The sequence below is a fragment of the Antechinus flavipes genome, chromosome 6, assembly GCF_016432865.1.
Source record: "Antechinus flavipes isolate AdamAnt ecotype Samford, QLD, Australia chromosome 6, AdamAnt_v2, whole genome shotgun sequence".
In the NCBI taxonomy this organism is placed as follows: domain Eukaryota; kingdom Metazoa; phylum Chordata; class Mammalia; order Dasyuromorphia; family Dasyuridae; genus Antechinus; species Antechinus flavipes.
In genome coordinates, this window is record NC_067403.1 from 107,242,727 (window position 1) to 107,252,199 (window position 9,473).

The following is a 9,473-nucleotide window of genomic DNA, read 5'->3' on the forward strand; positions in this document are numbered from 1 at the left end:
TTTTTCTCCTCATTTGCTTTTTGTATATCTTTTTTAACATTTGGCCTATTTTTAAGGTGTTATTTTCTTCAGTATTTTTGTGTTTCTTTTATCAAGCTGTTGACTCATGATGTTCTTGCACCACTCTCATTTCTTTTTCCAATTTTTCTTTTACCTGTCTTACTGGACTTTCAAAATATTTTTGAGCTCTTCCATGATCTAACCAATTCATATTTTTCTTGAAGGCTTTGGATATTGGAGTTTTGAATTTGTTATTTTCTTCTGAGTGTGTGTTTTGGTCTTCTTTGTCACCATAGTAACATTCTATTGCTGAAACTTTTTTTTTGTTTGCTCATTTTTCTAGTTTTTTTAATTGACTTTCTAACTCTTTCTTTTTTATTATTATAGATTTTTATTTACAAGCTATATGCATGGGTAATTTTTCAGCATTGACCCTTGCAAAACCTTCTATTCCAACTTTTCCCTTTTCCCTCCCCTAGATGGCAGATAGACCCATACATGTTAAATATGTTAAAGTATATGTTAAATATAATATATGTTTACATATCCATACAGCTATTTTGCTGTACAAGAAAAATTGGACTAAGATATAAGGTAAAAATAACCTGAGAAGGAAATCAAAAATGCAAGCAGACAAAAACAGAGGGAGTGGAAATATTATGTTGTGGTTCATACTCATTTCCCATAGTTTTTTCTCTGGGTGTAGCTGGTTCTATTCATTATTGAGCAAGTGGAACTGATTTGGTTCATTTCATTGTTGAAAAGAACCATGTCCATCAGAATTGATCATCATGTGGTATTGTTGTTAAAGAATATAATGACCTCTTGGCCCTGCTCACTTCATTCAGCATCAGTTCATGTAAGTCTCTCCAGGCCTTTCCAAAATCATCCTGCTGGTCATTTCTTACAGAAAAATAATATTCTATAAGTTTCATATACCACAACTTATTCAGTCATTCTCCAAATTGATGGGCATCCATTCCATTTCCAGTTTCTGGCCACTGCAAAAGGCTGCCACAAATAAGGTAAAAATAACCTGAGAAGGAAATCAAAAATGCAAGCAGACAAAAACAGAGGGAGTGGAAATATTATGTTGTGGTTCATACTCATTTCCCATAGTTTTTTCTCTGGGTGTAGCTGGTTCTATTCATTATTGAGCACATATAGGTCCCTTTCTCTTCTTTAGGTCTCTTTGGGATATAAGTCCAGTAGTAACACTGCTGGATCAAAGGGTATGTACAGTTTGATAACTTTTTTAGCATAATTCCAAATTGCTTTAACTCTTTCTTAAAATGGAGTTCTGATCCCAGAGTGAAGGATGCATGGCCCCAAAATTTACAGGTTTTGCTCTGCTATTTTCATAGATATTTCTAGGAAAAGAGAAGTTTTCAGTTCTTCCAACATGGTATGCTCTAAGGAAAAGTGACCTAGTAAGTCCTAGTAAGTGACCACAAGCATTCTTTTCTGTCCTGGAACTTGGACAAAGGTCCCTGCTCTATTGCAGCTGGTGTACTTCTGGTGTACTTGTGCTTCTTCTTGCTCTAGGATTTTCCACCCAAAACTGACACCGAGATTTCAGAATGGGCAAAGCAACATAGTTCTGCTTCAGGGATAGCTAAAAGACCCCTGTTATTTGATCAGTTGTTCGATTTCTTTCCTGCCCATAGACTAAGAGGTCTGGAAGTAGCTGTTGCCATTGCTGACCCAGTGGTTCCCAATGACTGTTTTTGGTTTGCCAGGTTTGGGACTATGTTAGCATGGCCTGGATTGGACTGTGTCCTTCTATGACAGACATTTCCTGCTGACCTTCTAAATTACTTTGGACTAGGAAATTATCTTACTCTATCTTTTGTGGGTTCTGCCACTTCAGGAATTATTTATGGCATTAGGTAGAGATATCTGAATAGGTTTGGGGGAGAGCTCATTCAAGTTTCTGCCTTTTCTCCTTCATAGTTCTGCCTCCACAATGATATTTTGAAATATGATGTTTACACAATATATTTGAATGACTTTCCATCAATTTTTAAATCATCTCTCTAAAACATGTTTTCATGTCATTTATTTTTACATATATATACATATGTACATGCATCTGCACACATATGTGATTTTCAGTCTTTTGACTTAGTTTGAATATTTCTTCTTGTCGTTATGCTCTATTTTGTCTCTTCTGATGTTTAGGGAATATGTTGCCAGTTTTGTACCTCTTGTGCTAAGCTGCCAATTTCTTTTCCAATTGTTTCTTTCATAGATCTCATTTACCTCCTTTTATATTCACAAAATTTAGTGAAAGTTAAAAATAATATAAAATTATAATGTAGATACTTTGCTGATTATAAGAAAGAATTTAATTTGGTTGAAAAAAGTAAACAAAAACGGGTTTTCTTCAATAAAAATGTTTCACACCACTATAGTAAGATCATACAAAGCTATTTGATAGAAACACAAGAAAAATTACTTTGTCCAAAATAATTCTCTGATTGTTACTAATTGGAGAGATTTTTGCTCTCCAAAAGTGTATGTTCTTGCCATAGAGAATATCCAGTGCAGAAGACAAATGAATAAAAAGAAATTCATTAAGCATGTTGTGTGTTAATTTCTGGGGATACAAATAGTAAGGTTCTTCACATGTTCCCCTCTGTAAGTAACATTATATTAATTGCATGAAATCATAATATTGGGGAACTAGCTAAATTAGATTCACAATCACTTCTTTAGCAAACATTTATTAAGCACCTACTATGTACTCAGTACTGTGCTGGTAACTTATGCTACAAAGTCAAAAGTAAAATTGTTCCCTTTCCCTCAATTAGATTACATTAACTCAACAAAACTCAATCCAAAAATCCAGATGGGAAAAAAAGATGGATGACAATTGTGGCCCAATTTAGTCCAATGAGCAAAACACCAAATCAATTTAATGTGCTGAACTTGAAGGTATGGGTCATGATTTCAAGTCTCTGTTCTGCCATCTACTATATGAAATTGGATCAGTTACTTAAACTATCTTCAGCTCAGTTTCCTCATCTGTCAAATTAATAGGTGTATTAGATGATCTCTAAATGCTCTTTTAATTCTAGATCTATAATCCTGTAAGTTATGATATGCAATTCAATGGATAGTTCATTCAGTAACAATCTCTAGAGAACCAAAACTTTGAGTCACCCAAAAGAGAAATGGAAAGATTTATGGTGAATTTCATTAAAGCACTGCATTTTAACCAAAAATGAATTACCCACAAGAAGTCATGTAATGATTTTCCTTAAAGATATATGTGAATGGAAATGGAGAAAGGTGAATTATATAACAAGAGTAAAGAGTAACAACAAATGGACAGTCCTTATTTTTACCTAAGAGACCTGGTACAGATATGGGCATACAGCAGGTGAAGTGAATTTTGAAAAGGGGATCCCCAGATTTCTCACATTATTGTGTAGTTTTGTATCTTTTCCTCTTTTGACATTAACTCTGGGGCATAAGGTAGGGATAAAAAGTAAGGCCCATAAGAATGGGAATCAGAAAGTGAGCTCAAGTTTAAGATGAGAAATATCCTTCCTGCCCAAGGACTTGTATATTTAGTCTTTAGCCTTTAGCCACAGGAGATAGTTTTGTGATTAAATGAATATTATTAGTAACTAGCAATGCACTTGACAGAAGAAAGATAAAAATCAGACTTTGTACCTGCTGAGAAAGAAGTGAAATCAGTGAAAACTCAGGCAAGGATGAAAAACATACATACTCAGGAGAAGAAAAAACAAAATGTATTAAAATATTAAGACATCAGTGCTCAAAAGACTCTAAGAATTCTGCCATATTAAATTCTTTATTTTCTGTCTTCTGTCTGTCTTTCTATCCAGGAGAAAGCACCAAGAGGCATAAAATTTGAGGAAGAATTGATAGGAAATAAAATTGGCTTTGTGCTAAGTTATAATAGGAAGAGGTTGGAGCGATGAGCATGTTTTTAGGTTGGTTTGTATGGTTTTGGTTTCTGTAATGTGATTCAGATAGGGAACTCCCATTGTGAGAATTTTCTCCACTCATACAGATTGTCATTACCTTTGTAACTTGAGTCTTTAAGAGGTATCCAGGGCAGAGAAAGGTTAAGTGGTCACTCAGCTAACATTATAATCAGTGATGGATCATAGATTCAGGAGTAGACGGGACATTAAAGAAATGAAGCCTAGAATGGCTATATAAGGAATGAGAGAGGTAAAACAGGACCTGTACAAAGACCTTTTTGACACTAAAGAAGCCTTCTATCCACTATCGGTGAAGAAGTTTATTATGGTTGGTGATTATTTGGTCACTTCACTTATGTCCAACTCTTCATGATCCTACTTAGGGTTTTCTTGGCAAAGATATTGGAATGACTTGTTATTTCCTTCTCCCAACTCATGTTGCAGATGAAGAAACTGAGGCAAACAGAATTAAGTGACTTGTTCAAGGTCACATATTTAAAGAGTATCAGAGGCTGTATTTGAACTCAAATCTTCCAGAAAGGCTCTATTCACTGAGACACTGGCTGCCTCTTCAAGTATATACATTGTCAGAATAAAGACATAAGATATTTGATGCATCAAAAATAAATTAGAATAGAAATGTCACTTTTGTCCCTTTGGGGATTAAAGTATACATTGAATAAAAGTATGATATAAATTTATTTTAAAATATAATAATTAAAATATAGTGAGGAGAAAACATCAGATTGGACATCCTTATCCCCAACCCAGCTAGCATGTAGGCAGCAATAATAGAATTAAATGATGTGCTGACTAATCTCACTTATCCTAAACATATTATTTTCAGATTTGACCTAAATGGTCAAGTTACTACTTTATCTCTTGCCATCCAAATCAATTGACTCCCTGCCTTTCCTTACAGCCTCTCATTTCTACTTTGTTCACTATTATCAAGCCAAGTCCCAGACTCAATTAAGCAACCCTGATTCCAAAAATCTCTGCTCCTGGAGAAATGCGTCATGCAGCCCATCAAGGTAAATGAATTAAAAAAGCATCTGAGCAGGTATCTGGTGAATGTCACAGTTCATCCTTCCCTAATAAACTATGTTCTCTTGCTCATTCATTTGTCAGTCACAATAACTAAGGATTATTATTTGCTGCCTGTACGTGACACCAGCAATTTGCAAAGTCTGTTGGCCAGAAAATCAGGTTAGAATGACAGAGTGAGAAATTAAGCAGAAGTCTGATGTAATTAGCTACAACAATCAGTGCTCTAATTTCTGATTTATTGTTTCCTGTTTTCCTGCTGTGCTCCACTCCATGCATACTGTATGGGCTTCATATAGGTCAAACAATTGCCTTATCAGTCCTGGCCTAGCAAGAGGTCAGAGTTAACAATATTTATTTAAACATGCAGGATGCTTCCCACTGCAATTAGGAAATAACTATTACTAATAGGTCCTTGGCACTATTTCCTCATTTATAGAATTTTGTGAAAACAAAGAGAGAAGAAATAGGATGGAATTCAGTTAGATTGGGGATTTTCTTCATGCATAGACATGGATGTTGCTTTTCTTTTTCCCCTCAGAGAATTTTTCTTGTCAAAAGAGCTATAATTCTATAATGAGCTGGACAAAGTATCATTGCTAGGACTGCCATAGACTCAGAAATATGGGATACATATGCTTCCTGGTGGGTGGCGAGATTTTATTTTCAAAGCTCTGGCTCTCTTTAATTGGTATACATACTGGCAATGGAAGGCCTCTCTTGGGCCCATTTAGATTTTACTTGTTTGTTATCTTGGGCCCCCAACCCATTAAAAGTGAAACTAATTTTTTTTCAGATTCTAAAGTTCCATTCCTGAGAAATTCTTAAAAGCTATGTTCAAAGAAAAATTCTAAATTCTTTACATATACTCCTAAAGATAAAGAATTTAAATACAGAAACAATCTATCCTATCTTTTTTGGGAAGAGTGTAGTCAGGACCTCTTATTTCACTTAACCAGAATGGAAATATATGTTACTGCTGTGGTTCTGACACTTGTAACAAATTTTCAAAAGCTACATGAGACATTAAAGTTAAGTGGTTTGTCCATGACAAATAGCAAATGTCAGAGGCAGGATCTGAATCCAATCCTTCTTGAACTTTTTAGGCTAACCATCCATCTACTCTACCATGATGCATATTTTACAGCCTAGGTGATGAAAAAAGGTATAGTACATGTTTTCTAACAGATAGAGCATGGAAATGGATTTGAGGCAGCCCAAATTATATCTTTAAAGAAGTATGGGTGCTGGCTATTCAAGGGAAGAATAGTTGGTATTAATATATCACTTTAGGGTTTACAAGATATTTTATTGACATGTTACCATATGACCATCACAAGTGTTAAAAGTTTGCAAGAAACTACATATGCATGACATCACAGGAGTTTCATAATAGTACTATAAGGTAGGAGGAAGGTAGGACCCTTATTTCATTGACAAGAAAACTGAGATTGAAAGAAACAAAACTATATCATAATTACAGCTGAAAACCAGAGGTAGGATGTAATATTTATCCTAGGGATCTTTCTATTTTTCTATTTTAGCTTTCATAAAGATAGCTACAATATTTCCTTTGGATAAACCAAAGGATACATCTGTAACACAAATAATAACTTAGTTGTAGCTTTTTTTCTAAGTTTAGGTTTTTTGAAAATATTTGTTTTTATTTGAGCAGACTACACATTATGTGGCATAGTGGAAAGACTGCTGATATGCAGTCAGGAGAGACCTGAATTTGAATCCTGCCTCTAAGTTATTTCACCCTCTGCATCTGCTTGCTTTATAAAATAGATATAATAATAATATTTCTAAGATTTCCCTCAAAGGGCTACTCTGAAGGCCTAATGGAATCATCTAGGAAAGTTATCTCTAAACCTTAAAAGACAATAAAAATGTCAGCTATAATATCTCTGCTACTCCATTTTTAGCTGTTTCGTATCTCAAGTACTGCCACATGCCAAATATGCTTTGCTGATTTACATACATGTATGTGAATGCATACACACATACATCTGTCATTAGAGGGAAAGACAAAGACAGAGAGACTGAAACAAAGAGAGACAGAGACAGACAGACAGAGTCTTATATCCAAACTTCTGGAAAATCTCTAGAAACTAAATTGTAGAGACCCTAAAAGCTAGGCAGACTTAATGTAGTAGGAAATAGAGTCATTACAGGTTTTTATAATTAAAGGAGTGATCTAATCAAGGCAGGGTTGGAAGAAGAGAAATCTAGCACAACTATCTACAATAAAGAGGAATAGGGTGATGTTAGATGTATAGGTAGTCTGTTGAAAAGTGAATTGTGTTAGATTAAACTTTTTTCTAAAATGATCATTTTTGAAAGATTTACCTTTGATTGAAGCAATAACCAATTGCACTTCCAGAGAACCAGTAATAAAGCATGCTGTCTCCCTCCTGACAGAGAAACAGGAACAAATATGCAGAATGAGACCCATTTTTGAACATGGCTAGTGTGGGGATTTGTTTTGCTTGACTATGCATATTTCTAACAAAGGTTTTCTTTTTTTTCAGGGACAGAGGGAGATGTGAACTAGAAGAAAATAAATGTTTGTTAATTGCAGAAAGCACAATTTAATTAAAAATAAAACTTTGTTCATGGATAAATTGATGCAAAATGAAACTAAAAGAATCAGGAGATTGATTTCCATAATGATCATAGTAATGTAAAGAAAAATTAAAGGCCAATACTGCTAGAGGTACAGGCACTGGACCTAGAAAATCTAGGTACAACCTCAGATGTTTACTAGCCAGGTGACCTTAGAAAAGTCATTAGCCTCCATTTACCTCTATTTTCACAATTGTAAAATTGAAGTGATAACTTCAACTCTGTTAAGTTAAGTTGAACTTCAACAAGTTCAAGCAACACTGCCTGGTGCATAGTAGGGACTTATTTCTTTCCCTCCTCACTTGTCATGATTTGAGAAGACTAGAAGGGAAGGATGTTACCCATCTCTTGACAGAGAAGTTATGGACTAATGGTATACATTTTCAGATATTTGATATGTTAAAATTTATTTTTGAGTAAGTTCGTATTATCTTTGTAAAGAAAAAAAGAAGAAAACACGAGCAGTGTAGTTTGGCTGAAGCAACATTTACATCTGAAGAAGCAATGGGGAATAAAATTAGAACCATATGTAGAGGCCTTTAATGAAAATCTGAGTATTTAGTGTACTTCAATAGACAATTAGGAGCCCTTTCAGGTTCTTGAAACATAGAGTTGTGTTTTAGAATAATATTCAGGCTGTTGTGTAGAATAAATTGAAGAAAAAAGGAAAAACTAGAAGTAGACAGTTAACTCTCTGAAGAGTGGGACTCTTCAAATAGTCCAGAAGAAAATGAATGAAGGCCCTATTAATATGATTGATGGTGCCATTGGAACAGAGAGGATAAATGAAGAAAAAAAAAAGATAGTGGAGAGAGATTCTAGAAAACTTGAGAACTAGTGGGGGAAAGAAAAAAAAAAAAAAATGACTACAAGGTTCCTGGTTTGGATACCTTGGAAAAATTGTGGAAGAGTCAATTTGAGAGCAGGAAATGATAAATTTGGTTTTGTACCTGATGAGAATATGCCTTGTTTCTACAACTGGTTGAGAGAGGCAGAAATTCTTTGCATACCTAAAATGATAGTAATAATGATTATTTTGGCAGATTCAGAATTGTAAATCTTTTATGGAAAAAAATGAATAATGCTTCCAGAATCATTTGGTAATGATACCTTCCCAATGTGCTATAGAAATCTACAAATTGATACTAAGCATATGGTTATGTTTCAAGAGCATCAAGTATACCAAATTATTAATGGTTCTTTCAGGTCATCCTTTAATTTTCAAACCCCCCTACCATGTCTCTAATCAATGAGACAGTTGCTCAACAAATTACTTGTTTATTTATTGAAAGAAAGAAAAAAATATGGTCCTTACCTTCAAGAAGCTCACATTATAGTGGGGTACACAAATGAAAATTATATATATATATATATGCATATTTATGTAAATAATATGTGTACATATTTATATATAATATTGTATCTTCTAAGTATATTATATATCCATAAAATATGCATGTAGACATACACATTTATACATAATATGTATGTATATACATGTATGTATACACACAGTAGTGTTGGGGGTCACTTTTACTTGGGAAGGTAGAAGGAGAAACTAGAAAAGATCTCATATGCTAGTTCAAGAGTTTACTACTGGGGGCAGCTAGGTGGTACAGTGGGTAGAGCACCAGCCCTGAAGTCAGAGGGACCTGAGTTCAAATCTGGTCTCAGACACTTAACACTTCCTAGCTATGTGACCCTGGGCAAATTGCTTACCCCAATTGCCTCACCAAAAAAAAAAAAAAAAAGAAAAGAAAAAAAAAAAAAAAGAATTTATCACCACTGGCCCATTTTAAAAAAAAGGATATCTTATTCCTCCACCATCACCCCCAAACC

The 9,473-nt window shown here is 34.3% G+C and overlaps 1 long non-coding RNA gene across 1 annotated transcript in view; it reads left to right on the forward strand.

Annotated features, from left to right (window-relative positions):
* Positions 1-7,724, forward strand: part of LOC127539740 (uncharacterized) — a 66,085-nt gene extending 58,361 nt beyond the window's left edge. The window contains exons 3-4 of the long non-coding RNA XR_007948028.1: positions 4,882-4,993; positions 7,541-7,724. This is a non-coding gene — a long non-coding RNA (uncharacterized LOC127539740). The remainder of the gene's footprint in view (positions 1-4,881; positions 4,994-7,540) is intronic.
* The last annotated feature ends 1,749 nt before the right edge of the window (positions 7,725-9,473 follow it).